The sequence below is a fragment of the Lynx rufus genome, unplaced genomic scaffold (genome assembly GCF_022079265.1).
Source record: "Lynx rufus isolate CCGP_SWC_20201006 ecotype Redwood Valley unplaced genomic scaffold, mLynRuf1.p SCAF_14, whole genome shotgun sequence".
Lineage (NCBI taxonomy): Eukaryota > Metazoa > Chordata > Mammalia > Carnivora > Felidae > Lynx > Lynx rufus.
Genome location: NW_025814828.1, coordinates 54,147,420 through 54,162,318, shown reverse-complemented (window position 1 = coordinate 54,162,318; position 14,899 = coordinate 54,147,420). Strand labels below are relative to the sequence as shown.

Here is a 14,899-nt window from a genome sequence, read left to right as displayed (position 1 = left end):
TAACATCAGTTATTTTATTTTATTTTTTTTTATTTTTTTATTTTTTTATATATATATGAAATTTATTCACAAATTGGTTTCCATACAACACCCAGTGCTCATCCCAAAAGGTGCCCTCCTCAATACCCATCACCCACCCTCCCCTCCCTCCCACCCCCCATCAACCCTCAGTTTGTTCTCAGTTTTTAACAGTCTCTTATGCTTTGGCTCTCTCCCACTCTAACCTCTTTTTTTTTTTTCCTTCCCCCTCACGCCAGTCAGAGTGGCCAAAATGAACAAATCAGGAGACTATAGATGCTGGCGAGGATGTGGAGAAACGGGAACCCTCTTGCACTGTTGGTGGGAATGCAAATTGGTGCAGCCGCTCTGGAAAGCAGTGTGGAGGTTCCTCAGAAAATTAAAAATAGACCTACCCTATGACCCAGCAATAGCACTGCTAGGAATTTATCCAAGGGATACAGGAGTACTGATGCATAGGGGCACTTGTACCCCAATGTTCATAGCAGCACTCTCAACAATAGCCAAATTATGGAAAGAGCCTAAAGGTCCATCAACTGATGAATGGATAAAGAAATTGTGGTATATATACACAATGGAATACTACGTGGCAATGAGAAAAAATGAAATATGGCCTTTTGTAGCAACGTGGATGGAACTGGAGAGTGTAATGCTAAGTGAAATAAGCCATACAGAGAAAGACAGATACCATATGGTTTCACTCTTATGTGGATCCTGAGAAACTTAACAGGAACACACTTTTTTTTTAAACAAATGATTTGATGTTTGAATTCACCTCTTTAATGGTGGAATTTTTAAAACATTCGTTAAGTGGTTTAACACTTAGCATCCCACATCACATTTTGAAGGCAAGTTTTCTTTCCATTAATATAGTTTAGCTGTGGAGCTGCAATGACATGCCCTTCCCATACAAATTGCCATGTCCGCTCTTCCTGGCTATGATGACTTTTAGGGCCATTTGACAGATAATCATTAGAACTGGAATTCTAGTAGGCTGGAGAGTCTTTTCACCTATCACTGCAGTGTGATTTATGCTGGTAACTCCTATTAATATTAATGGGACTTGCATGTGTAAATCCTTTTCCTCTCAATGATACAGCTGACCCCTAAAAGAAATATTCTTTAGACATGGACACTTGCTGATCTAGAAGCATTAGTGAGTTGTTTTATTCAGGATTTTCATGTGGGGTAAAAAAAATAGACTATCAATTTAGCAGAGGATTTGTTTGTAGAGATTAAAAAGATAAAATACAAGCTCTTAATTCTCTATTCCCATTTCTAATAGTATCTAATATATTAGCATCTATTATATACTATTCTTTTTCATCTATCGTTGCTTTCATTGCTATGTCACCAACCTTTTTATTCTAGAAACTAATAAAAAGAAAGAAGCAATTATTATGTCTTTCCTGTAAAAACTGTATTTTCAGGGTATTCAAATAGTTGTTGAAGGAAAATTGTTATAGAAGAATCACCATTTGTAATTACATGAGGAATGATAGAATTAGGAAAAAAAAATCACCATTTTGTAAACTCAATGTAGTAATGGACCTAGGTAATGGTTATTATTATTAAAACCTTTAGTGATAATAGTTTGATGCAGACATCACCTGAACCTAGTGATCAATCTTAAAAACAGTACAAGTAGAAAATAAGATGTTATAAGCCTCTTGTGTTGTAATAGTAAGTACCCAGCACTAACTGGGAAGCATTCCACTACCAATTTATAGACATTAGGGGGATAGAAGCATATTTAATGACATCATGGAGATGCAATGTATAAAATTCTACAGGACAGATAACCTGATTCTATCAACAATTAACTGACACAAATAAAATGAAGGGAGCACCACTACAGAATAAAGGAGACTTTCGAGATGTATCAACCAAGTGCAACATGCTAACCTTGTTTGGACCTTGCTTTGAATAAATAAAACCTTTGTTTTAAAAAAACAAAAAATCCATTTTGAGACAATCATAGGGATTGAACATTGCCTGGGTGTTAGTTGATATCAAGGATAATTTTAACTACTGGGTGTCGTAATGGTAATTTTTTTTAAAAACCATTATCTGTTAGAGATTTTTTAAAGGCAGGTGAAGCAAATACATATAATAAAATGTTAACAATGGTTAAATCTAGGTTATGCTATATGAGTGTTTCTATTTTGTATTTTTGTGTTTAAAACTTTTCATAGCAAATTTTTTAAACGACAGATAAAAGTCCATTGATTAATAGTAATAATAATAACCTATAGATAGTATGTTACTTTACAACATGACTATTGTGTTTTTGAAAAGGAGGCCTTGATATGTTCAGTCCTATCCTATATATTTTGTTTTATAATGTTTTGAAACCATGGGCTACAAAAATTACATATTAGAATTTATTACCTTAGGTCAGTGGCTTCTAGGGTCAGAGAGAAAGAATCTTACTGAGCAACCTCTTTGGCACAAGGGCAAGTTTGGAAAAAATAAACATGTTTACAGCCTCTGTCTCTCAAATTGAAAATGAAAATAGCATTATTGAGTCAGATGGAGTGGGGAAATTGATATTCATGCAACTCTGAAAACCTTTATTTTGTACTTTGTTGATAAATATCAATGATAAAATTTTAATGCTTTTTAACCTCTAAAATGTTTCTTTTTTCTCATGTTTTCAGATGTTGCAACATGGAGACTGCTACTAATTTCCAACGTGAAACCTCTCTGGTGCCTATACACATTTGGGCTTGTGACCACTACTCTATGGGAATCTGTTGAACATAATCATATTTTGCGGAAACTAAGCTGAACACATATATTGTAAAACATAACATGCCCCAATTATCCATATCAAATTTCAGTCTTATTTCCTATATTAACAATATAGTTTAGCTGTAAGCAACTGTTGTTCTAACAATTGTTGCTTATGGCACAGTAGATCCCCCATTCAGGCTACTACTGAGTGGAGATCACTTCAGTGGTTTTTCTCCAAGTAGAGCTACCAATGGAACAAATGAAAAGTCAATTGAAATGTGCACAGTTTTTTTATTTTAATTTTTTAAGTACAGTTAACTCATTACATTAGTTTCAGGTGTACAACGTAAGTATTCAACATCTCTATAGATTATCCTATGCTCACCACAAGTGTAGCTACCATCTACTATCGTGTTTTTAAAAATCAAAGAAGTTGATAAAGTAGTAGAAAAAGATCTATTTATCTTGCTTACATACATGTAAAATCACAACTTCTCACTCCTCAGTTCCCATATTCAGTTGGACATAAAATCTTTTTGGTTCTATCTCAGAAATATTTTCTATCTCAGAAATATTTTCCTGATAATGGCTCCCTCCTCTCTATTCCCACAACCCATTGTTCTCATTGGTCTTGACACAAGGCTCCCCATTCTATTCCAATTACCTATTGAGGAAGAAGCCATTGCATGAATTCCTTCTCATGCTGACACAAGGTGAGGAGTTATTTAGCATAACAACACACCAAAGTTAAGTGAAAATGAAGCCCTTGAGGGCACATCCCTAGCCTGCACCAAGTATGGTTGTGAGAGTGTGTGGCTTGGGACTCTGAGGACCAGCAAAGGGTAGGAAAAGAAATGAAGGGTAACACTTGCAGTGCCTACTACGTACCAGGAACTATTAACACTTTTAATCTCAAAACAACATGTAAGTACTATTATCATTCTCTATTTTACAGATTAGGGTCTTGATGATGAAACTGAATCACAGAGATAAAATGACTTGTCCAAGGTCACATAGTTAGATTTGGGTTGCTCCTCTCCTCTGAATTCTTCTTGCACTGAAACATGTTTATAATCTACTAGTAATAAGATTATATTCTTTCTCATAATAATGAGCTGTATCTACCTGCCCTAGTAGTGGCAGAGTTTCACTTAAATACAAATAGCCCTAATCATGTCACTTCTCTCCTTAAAAACCTTTACATACTAAGTAAAATCTGACTTCTTTAGCATTGCATATGAGACCACCATCCCCCAAAAACATTGTTTCCCTTTGCCTTCATCTCCTATCACTCTACCTCTCTCTCCTCCTCACACTCTAATTTTCAGTCACAATGAACTCCTCAGGATCTTCACTCTTTGGCTCATTGCATATATAATTTTTCTGGAATTCCCTCACCTCTCTGCTACCACTACACCCTTTTTCCTCTAATAAACTTTCTATTCTGCCTTTAAAACCCAAATTTAATGTTAGTTTAACTACTAACACTTCGGCAACCTCATTTGGCAAAGATATTTTTCCCTCTGAGCTCCCCACAGTACTGTTCATAAAGCCCTTATCTCATTGAATTTCAAGTTTTCTGATTTTATTCCTGTATCCTAGATAGTGAACAACTTGAGGGTAGGTATGCTGCTATTCATCCTTATATCTACTGTACCTAAACAAAACACCACATGACCATGCATCTCCTGCATAACACTGCTCCTCTGGCCATAGTAGCTTCAATCGAGTGGAATCAGGCCCCTAATGCATTTTGGAATTGGTACCCATTAAGTGTTTGACTTTCTGAGTAGCTGACCCATAATGCAAAATCTCTTTAGCTATGAGCAGCTATATTTTCTACCATGTGGCCAGGGGAGCAAAGTCAGTTTGCAAAGGAAGAAACAGTGATGAGACAGAATTGCCAGGTGGACCTAGCTAGCATTGGTTTCTGAGAAGTTCCTAATTTCATGATCCAGTCCTCCCTGAGGCTCAGTATCATTCCTGCTCTTCAGTTTTTTTGAGAAACTCCTGTCTCATAAGATTTCTTTTGGTCTTCAGGAAATGTGTATTGATTTGATACTTGCAAACACAAAGCTTTAACTAAATAGACACATCTGGGAAGATGACAGAGTAGTAGGAGTACCTTAGACTTCCCTCATCCATCAAACACAGCTAGATAAATATCAAATCATTATGAACACTCAAGAAATCAATCTGAGGACCAACAAAACGCACAACCTGAGGGAGAGAAAATGCCACATCGTGGAGGGAAGGAGGTGTGGAGATGTGATTTTGGAGAGAAAAGGATCACGGATATTATGGAGAGGAGGGAGCCCTGGTCATGGGGAGAGGTGAGAGAGAGAGGAGTGCACAGGGGATTGCACAAGGAAAATACTTCCCTAAAGACATTGAGAAAATGAAAGGGGTTGGTTTTCATGAGTTTTTACAAGCAACGGGGCTCAAAGACAAGAGTTTTAGAAGTCCACAATGTGGTTCATATGGAGCCCAGCTGGCACTGCAGTGCTCCTGTGGAGAAGGAGAGCAGATAGCCTGGTAGTGGATGGCACAATCTCAGGATCACTTGGGACACACCAGGAGAGATGGTTCCCCCTTCATGGAGAACATCTGGGAGAGGTGCATTGCCTCGTCAGGGACAAAAGAGCCAGCAGGCATCATTACCCTCCCCTGTCCACCAACATAGGTGCAGAGATACCTGCTGAGGGTGGCTAACCTGGATACTGGTTATTTCCTGCACTTTATTCCAAATCCACCCCCTTGTACTTTGGTGTGACTGCCCTTCTGGGACAAACCTGCATCAGTTCCATCATGGTGAGACCCTCCCCCCAGAGGACCAATGTGGGACCCAGCCACACCAGGTCCCTAAACTTGGAGTTTTAAAACTCAACAGGCCTCCATGGGATATAACAGAGGTGCATGGAGCTGCCCAGTGAGCAGATGGCCTAGACACAGGGTGAAGGCAGGGATCTGAGGGATGCCTGGGACACATGAGATTGTTCACTCTTTCTGGAAGAGCTTCCAGAACAGAGGCAGGTGCAAATTCCCCCTCCTGAGATGAGAGGGTCAGGTACCATTTCTTTTCCACAACCCTCAGTGTAAACTAACTTCAGTGAGCAGCACAGTGTTAACAGTGGCAGCCTAAGCTGCTTACACCAAGCCCATCCCTCCTGCACTCTGCAGGTGCTACTTTTCTAGGGAAAGCATGCCTGAGAACCAAGCCAGCAGATGCCTCCTCCAGACCATCAACACAAATCCCTCACAAGCATCAGGTCTACTGACCATAGAGTTCTGCAAAGCTTCAGCTCTACTGGAAATAGGATCATGCCTCTTTTAACAAGCTGACTAAGGCACACCTACTTAAAACTTGCCACTCTGCGGCCAAGATCCAAACACTCCCCGCTACTGGCAATGAGAAACTCTGCAGAGGGCTGATCTGAGGGAAAGAGCTGCCAAAACGCAGCAGCAGAGTGCACACAGCATACATCAGAGATGCTTCCTAAAGCTCCAGGCCCTGGATAGTAAATGACCACTTTTTTTAAGTTTATTTATTTATTTTGAGAGAGAGAGCACAAGTGAGTGAGGAGCAGAGGGAGAGGGAGATAGAGAATCACAAGCAGGCTCTGTTCTTTCAATGCAGAGTCTGATGCAGGACTCAATCACATGAACCATGAGATCATGGCCTGAACCAAAATCTAGAGTCAGACACTTAACTGACTGAGCCACCCAGGCATCCCTATGACCACTTCTTCAAAAAGCCATTACTCTCAGGAGCATGAAATATAACAGGCTTTCCAAACACACAGAGGACAGAGACTTACACAAAATGCCAAGATGGAGGAATTCATCCCAAAAGAAAGAATAGAAAAAGGTCACATCCAGGGATCTAACTGAAACACGTGTAAGTAATATGCCTGATCCATAATTTTTTTAAAAAATTTTTAATGTTTATTTACTTTTGAGAGAGACAGAACACAAGTAGGGGAGGGGCAGAGAAAGAGGGAGACACAGAATCCAAAGCAGGCCCCAGGCTCCAAGCTGTCAGTAAGAGCCTGAATCAGGGCTTGAACTCACAAGCCATGAGTTCATGACCTGAGCTGAACTAGGCATCCAGGCACCCCTGCCTGATCCATAATTTAAAGCAATGATCATAAGGAGACTAGCTGGTCTTGAGAAAAGCATAGAAAACACCAGGGACTCCCTTACCACAGAGATAAAAGACCTAAAAAAGAGGCCAAAATAAAAACGGCTATAAGTGAGATCTGAAACTGGATGTAATGACAACAAGAATGGAAGAAGCAGGGAAATGAATAAGAAGATAAAATTATGGAAAATACTGAAGCTGAAAAGAAGAGGGAAAGAAAAATATTGGATCACAAATGTAGACTTAGGGAATTCAGCAATTTCATAAAGCAATAAAATTTTCATATCATAGTGGTCAAAAAGAAGAAGAGAGGGGAAATGAGCAGAAGGTATATTGCAGGAGGCTTTAGCTAAAAATTTCCTAATCTGGGAAAGGAAAGAGACATCCAGATCCAGGAAGAAGAGAGAATTCCCATCACCAAAAGCAGGCCAACACCAAGATATATCATAGTTAAATTTGCAAAATATAGAGGAAAAAATCCTAAAACCAGAAAGACAGAAGTCTATAATTTATAAGGGAAGACAAATAAACTTAACAGCACATCTCTCCACAGAAATTTGACAGACCTGAAGGGAGTGGCATGATATATTCAACATGCTGAATGGGAAAAATATGCATCCAGCAATACTCTAACCAGCAAGGCTGTTATTCATAATAGAAAGAGAGATCAACAGTTTCCCAGACAAAAACTAAAGGAGTTCATGACCACTAAACCAGCCCTGCAAGAAATATTAATGAGGAATCTTTGAGTGGGAAAGAAAGAAAAGTGACAAGGACTAGAAAGGAAAAGAAAATCTCCAGAAACAATAACAAAATAAGTAATAAAACATCACTAAATTAATATCTATCAATGATTACTCTTAATGTAAATGGACTAAATGCTAAAATAAAAGACATATGGTATGAGAATGGTTAATAAAACAAGTCCCATCTATATGCTGCCACAAGAGACTCATTATAGACCTAAAAACCCTTACACATTGAAAGTGGGGGGGTGGTGGTGGAGAAACATTTCTCATGCAAATGGAATCAAGACAAAGCCAGAGTAGCAACACTTACATCAAAATGTTTATAGATATAGCTATAGATATATAGATATAGATTATAGATATAGATATGATATAGATATAGATTTAGACATAGATACAGATTTTAAACTGAAGACTTAACAAGAGATGAAGAAGGGCACTATATCATAATAAAGGAGTCTACCCAATAAGATCTAATAATTGTAAACATTTATGCCTGCAACATGGAACACTCAAATATATAAACAATTACTAACAAACATAAAGAAACTCATTGATAATAATATAATAATAGGGGATTAAAACACCCTGCTTAAATCAATGGACAGATCATCTAAGCAGAAAATCAATAAGGAAACAATGGCTTTGAATGACACACTGGACAGGATGGACTTCACAGATATAGTCAGAACATTTCATCCTAGAGCAGCAGAATACACATTATTTTAGAGGGCACATGGGACATTCTCCATCATATAACACACACTAGGTCACACATCAGCCCTCAAAAAGTACAGAGACACTGAGATTATACCATGCATATTTTTAGACCACAATGCTATGAAACTTGAAGTCAACCACGAGAAAGCATTTGGAAAGACCACAAATACATGGAGGTTAAAGAACATCTTACTAAAGAATGAAGGGGTTAGCCAGAAAATTGAAAAAGAAATAAATATTGGAAGCAAATGAAAATGAAAACAGTCCAAAACCTTGGGGATGCAACAAAAGCAGTCATAAGAGAGAAGTATATAACAATAGAGGCCTACCTCAAGAATCAAGAAAAATCTTAAATACTTAGCCTAACCTTACACTTAAAGGAGGTAGAAAGAGAACAACAAAGGAAGCCTAAAGTCAGCAAAAATGGGAAACAATAAAGATTAGAGCATAAATATATGATATAGAAACAAACAAACAACAAAAACCCACAGTGGAGTAGATCAATAAATCCAGGAGCTGGTTCTTTGAAAGAATTGATAAAAATTGTAAAACCCTAACAAGACTTATCAAAAAGAAAAAAGACCCAAATATTTAAAATCACAAATGAGAGAGGAGAGATCACAACCAATACAACAGAAATACAAACAATTGTAAAAGAATATTTTGAAAAATTATATGCCAACAAATTTAGCAATGTGGAAGAAATGGATAAATTCATAAAAAACATATAAACCACAAAACTGAAATATGAATAAATAGAAATTTTGAGGAAACCCATAATCAGCAAAGAAATGGAATCAGCAATCAAAAATTTCCCAACAAATAAGAGTCCAGGGCCATATGGCTTCAAGGAGAATTCTACCAACCATTCAAAGAGTTAAAACCTATTTTCAAACTTTTCCAAAAAATGGAAATGGAAGGACAACTTCCAAACTCATTTTATGAGGCCAGCATTACCTTGATTTCAAAACCAAAGATCCCTCTATAAAGGAGAATTATAGGCCAATATTCCTATTGATAAATGGATGCATAAATTCTCAACAATATATTAGCAAATCAAATGCAACAGTACATTAAAAGAAGCATTCACCATGATCAAGAGGGATTTATTCCTGGGCTACAGAGGTGGCTCAATATTCACAAATCAATCAGTGTGATACACCACATTAATGAACGAAAGGATAAGAACCATATGATGCTGAAAGAAAAAAAAAGTATATGATACTCTCAATAGATGCAGAGAAAGAATTTGACAAAGCGCAGCACCCTTTCTTGATAAAAACCATCAGCAAAGTAAGGATAGAGGAAACATACCTCAATGTCATAAAGGCCATATACGAAAGACCCATGGCTAATATAATCCTCAACGGGGAATATCTGAGAGTTTTTCCTCTACAGTCAGGAACAAGAGAAGGATGTCCACTCACACCATTGTTATTTAACATAGTACTGGATGTCCTAGCCTCAGCAATCAGCAAACAGAAATAAAAGGCATCCAAATTGGCAAGGAAGAAGTCAAACTTTCACTATTTACTGATGACATGACATTCTATGTACAAAACCCAAATGACTCTACCAAAAAAATTTCTATAACTAATATAAGAATTCAGTAAAGTTGCAGGATACAAGTTCAATTACAGAAATCTGTTGTATTTCTATACAGGAATAATGAAGTACCAGAAAGAGAAATCAAGGGATCAATCCCATTTACACTTTCACCAAAAACCATATGATATCTGGGAATAAGCCTAATCAAAAAGGTAAAATATCTGTACCCTGAAAACTACAGAACACTTATGAAAGAAGTTGAAGATGACACAAAGAAATGGAAAAATTCTCCATGCTCATGAATTCGAATAACAAATATTGTTGAAATGTCTATACTACCCAAAGCAATCTACACATTTAATGCAATCATTATCAAAATACCAAAAGCATTTCTCACAGAGCTAGAATAAACAATCATAAAATTTGTATAGAACCGCAAAAGACCCTGAATAACCAAAGCAATCCCGAAAAAGAAAAGCAAAGCTGGAGGCATCATAATTCTCAACTTCAAGTTATATTACAAAGCTGTAGTGATCAAGACAGTATGGAACTGACAAAAAAAACAGATATATAGTTCAATGGGACAAAATAGAAAACCCAGAAGTGGATGCACAACTATATTGATCAACCAATCTTTGATAAAGCAGGAATAAATGTCCATTGAAAAAAGGACAGTCTCTTCAACAAATGGTGTAGAGAAAACTGGATGACAAAATGCAAAAGAATGAAACTGGACCACTTCCTTACAGTATACAAAAATATAAATTCAAAATGGATAAAAAACCTAAATGTGAGTCATGAAACCATCAAAATCCTAAAGGAGAACACAGGCAGCAATCTCTTTGACATCAGCCATAGCAACTTATTACTAGACATGTCTCTGGAGGCAAGAGAAACAAATGCAAACTATTGGGACTTCATCAAGATAAAAAGTTTCTGCACAGTGAAGGAAACAATTAACAAAACTAAAAGGCAACCTTCAGAATGAGAGAAGATATTTGTAAATGGTATATCAGATAGGGTCAATATCCAAAATATATAAAGAACTTATCAAACTCAGCACCCAGAAAACAAATAATCTAGTTAATAAATGGGCAGAAGACATGAATAGATGGTTTTCCAAAGAAGATGTATACATGGCTAACAGACACATGAAAAAATTCTCAATGTCACTCATCACCAGAGAAAAACAAAACTACAATGAGATGTTACCTTACACCTGTCAGAATGCTAAAATTAACAACACAGGAAACACTGATGTTCACAAGGATGTGGAGAAATAGGAGCCCTCTTACACCATTGGTGGGAATCCAAACTGGTGGAGCCACTCTGGAAAACAGTATAGAGTTTCTCCAAAAAGGTAAAAATAGAACTACCCTATGATCCTGCAATTTCACTACTAGATATTTACCCAAAAGATACAAAAATACTGATTTGAAGTGATTCTTGCACCCTGATGTTTATAGCAGCTTTATCAACAATAGAGAAACTATGGAAAGAGTCCAAATGTCCATCAAATTTTGAATGGAAAAAGATGATGTGGTATATATACACAATGGAATATTAATCATCAAAAAGAATGACATCTTGCCATTTGCAAAGATGTGGATGGAGCTAGTATGTATTATGCTAAGTGAAATAACGCAGTCAGAGAAAGACAAATACCATATTATTTAACTGATATGTGGAATTTAAGAAACAAAACAGATGAAAGGCACCTGGGTGGCTCAGTCGGTTAAGCATACAACTTCAGCTCAAGTCATGATCTCACAGTTCATGAGTTCAAGCCCCACCTCAGGCTTTGTGCTGACAGCTCAGAGCCTGGAGCCTGCTTAGGATCTGTGTCTCCCTCTCTCTGCCCATCCCCTGCTCATTCTCTGTCTCTCTCTCAAAAATAAATAAACATTTGGGGCGCCTGGGTGGCGCAGTCGGTTAAGCGTCCGACTTCAGCCAGGTCACGATCTCGCGGTCCGTGAGTTCGAGCCCCGTGTCGGGCTCTGGGCTGATGGCTCAGAGCCTGGAGCCTGTTTCTGATTCTGTGTCTCCCTCTCTCTCTGCCCCTCCCCCGTTCATGCTCTGTCTCTCTCTGTCCCAAAAATGAATAAACGTTGAAAATAAATAAATAAATAAATAAATAAATAAACATTAAAAATTTTTTAAAAAAAGAAACAAAACAGATGAACACAGAGGGAAAAAGAGAGAGAGAAACAAACCATAGAACACACTCTTAACTATGGAGACAAATATGAGGGTTGCTGGAAGAGAGGTGGGTGGGTGGATAGGTTAAATGGGTGACGGGTATTAAGGAGGACACTTGTGAAGAGCACTGGGTGTTGTAAGTGATGAATCACTAAATTCTCCTAAAACTGATGTTTCAGTGCATGTTAAATAACTGTAATTTAAATAAAAACTTTTAAAGAAGGAAAAAAGGGATGCCTGGGTGGCTCAGTCAGTTTAGCATCTGACTCTTGATTTCATTTCACGTCATGATCTCAAGGTTCCTGGGACTGAGCCCTGCATCAGGCCCCATGCCTACAGTGCAGAGCCTGCTTGGGATTCTCTCTCTCCCTCTCGCTGCCCCTCCCCTGCTCATGTTCGTTCTCTCTCTCTCTCTCTCTCCTCTCTCTCTCTCTCTCTCTCTCTCTCTCTCTCTCTCTCAAAAATCAATAAATAAACTTAAAGAAAAGAAAAAAATAATGAACACATCTGGGAAATTTCATTGTTAGAACCTCCAAAACCAACTTTATCTGTGTATATATGTGTATGTACGTATATAAATGCATGTGTCCAATGTGAGATTTTGATTTTTAATGTAAAATGTAACTGTTATAATGGAAATAAATCAAAATAGGGTACTTCAAACCTAGTGCCTTTGGACATGTGATCTTAAATTGTTCTTTTTTTTTAAATTTATTTTAGAAGTAGGTTTGCAAAATAATACTCTGGAATAAGACTTAAAATGCTGGCTCTAACGTTCAAATATGCTCTAAGGTTTTGCAGAAATCCACCTTTGTTTAGTATGGAAGATATTAACATAATATATGAACATTTAAAATAGTTTTACAGGTAAGTATGTGTACAAAGCATGAGATATAATCTCAGTGATATACACTAAGGAGCTTAGAATTTTAAAAATCGGAAATAGGCAATGTACCAGAAAGTGATTTCCCTTGGTTGAGCTTATGTAATAACAAAAACATTTGTACAAAACTTAAAACTTTATTACTCTTTATTATGACTATAAAAAGTTACCTACAGGAAATGCCATTCATTTTCTAAATCCGGATTTGAAAATTGTGTGGAAAGGTAAGCTAAATCTTGAACATCATTTGTCTTCCAGATCTCTTGAAAAATAATATTTGGCTGCTAGATGTGAGATGGTAATCTATTTTCAGGCACATCCTCTCTTAACACTATCAAAATGTCTATATTTATAAAGCACAACACTTTGGAGCCTGTTACAAAATGGTTCTTTGCTTTACCAATGAATTCAGGTTTTGTTTTTTTTAAGTAGGAGTTCCTAGGAGTTCCTAGGTAGTACATATCAGTACTGCATACACTATTAACTTATAGGCAGAGAAAGGTAGGTGTGCTACTGTAGAACCACTGAAAAATGAAGACTAAATTGATAATATAGCAATTCTAAAATGATTGTGGAAGTAGAAGATATGGATTGATAGAAGTCCAGTTTGAGCACAAATTTTCAGGAATACATCTGTGGCATAAAGTGTGTTGCACTGAAAATTAATATTATTTAAAGAGGACAGTAATCTCCCAATAGTAGATTCCATCCATCTATTAGATTGCCTTCAATAAGTCTATGTGAAAATGCCATTCAAAAATATCCATTTATTCTTGATTCATATTTTACACTAATCCTACATGGCCATGATCTTCTTGACCAAAAGATTATATGGAGGATAGTCTTTTTTTCTTATATGTCTAAGGGTAAGTTTTGAAACCATGGAATTGACAATGTGGCATGGGCCTTATAAATGAGAAAATATTGATCTTTAATAAAGCTGGGAAGACTGTGTAAACATATCTCAGAAATAGAAAAGGTAATAACACCCCCTGGAAATGTGAAATATCATGAATATGTTAAATTTACTTATAATTAAATTTGAAGGGGCTAAGTAAACCCAGGAGTATGATCTCAAATTTATGGCTTGTGCCATAGGACCCTAAATTGCCTCTCCTGATGGGGTGTTGGGGTGCCTTGTGCTGCCTCACCACATCCCTTCCTTTGTCTCCTTCACTCTCTAAGTGGTCAGTAGTATGTGGGTGTAGCAGCACGAGCACCTTGGCAGGATATATCAATGCCAAGATCAAGAGCCCTCCAGTCCACCCATAATCCTATTTCAGTTCTATTTAGCATTATACTCCTAAGGGAAATTACACTTTTTAAAATTGAGTATGTATATGGAAAGGAAACCTTACAAGAAACAATTACAAAATATTTATTCAGAAAAATGATTTCTGAACATCACTAATATACAAGACCAAAGATATGGAATAAAGTCTGACTATATTATAGTGGAAAGAAGAAACAATGGCTAAAATGAATGAGTTGGAGGAAAGCTTGAGACCATTTACTTTTAGTTCAATCTCTGGAGGCCGAGAGACAGGAATTAACTTGTCCAAAAGCCTTAATGCTAGAAACACGGGATAATTTAGCATTTTGGAGTCAGAGAGACCTGTATTTGAATTCTTCTTTCTCCACTTGTTAGCTATAATTCTTGGCAAGTTCTTTCAGCCCCTCTAGTTATCCATTTCATTGTTTGTTACATGGAAATGATAATAGTACCTACTCTACAGGATTTTTGTAAGAATGAATATGAGAAAACTTCACATGAAACACTCAACAAAGTGCCTGAGACATAGAAAAGCACTCATTAAAAAGCAGAATTACTGTTGCATAATTAAGGACAGAGACAAGATTAGGACCCAGGTTTCTTTCTTTTTTCTTTTTTTTCCTTAAAAAAAT

General features: G+C 37.0%; 1 protein-coding gene across 1 annotated transcript in view; it reads left to right on the top strand.

The window, feature by feature from the left end:
* The window catches only part of CHM (CHM Rab escort protein), a 261,692-nt gene extending 257,266 nt beyond the window's left edge, over positions 1 to 4,426 (top strand). Inside the window, exon 16 of the mRNA XM_047076287.1 lies at positions 2,679 to 4,426. The gene's annotated coding sequence lies outside the window, so the exon portion shown is untranslated. The remainder of the gene's footprint in view (positions 1 to 2,678) is intronic.
* Positions 4,427 to 14,899: the final 10,473 nt, after the last annotated feature.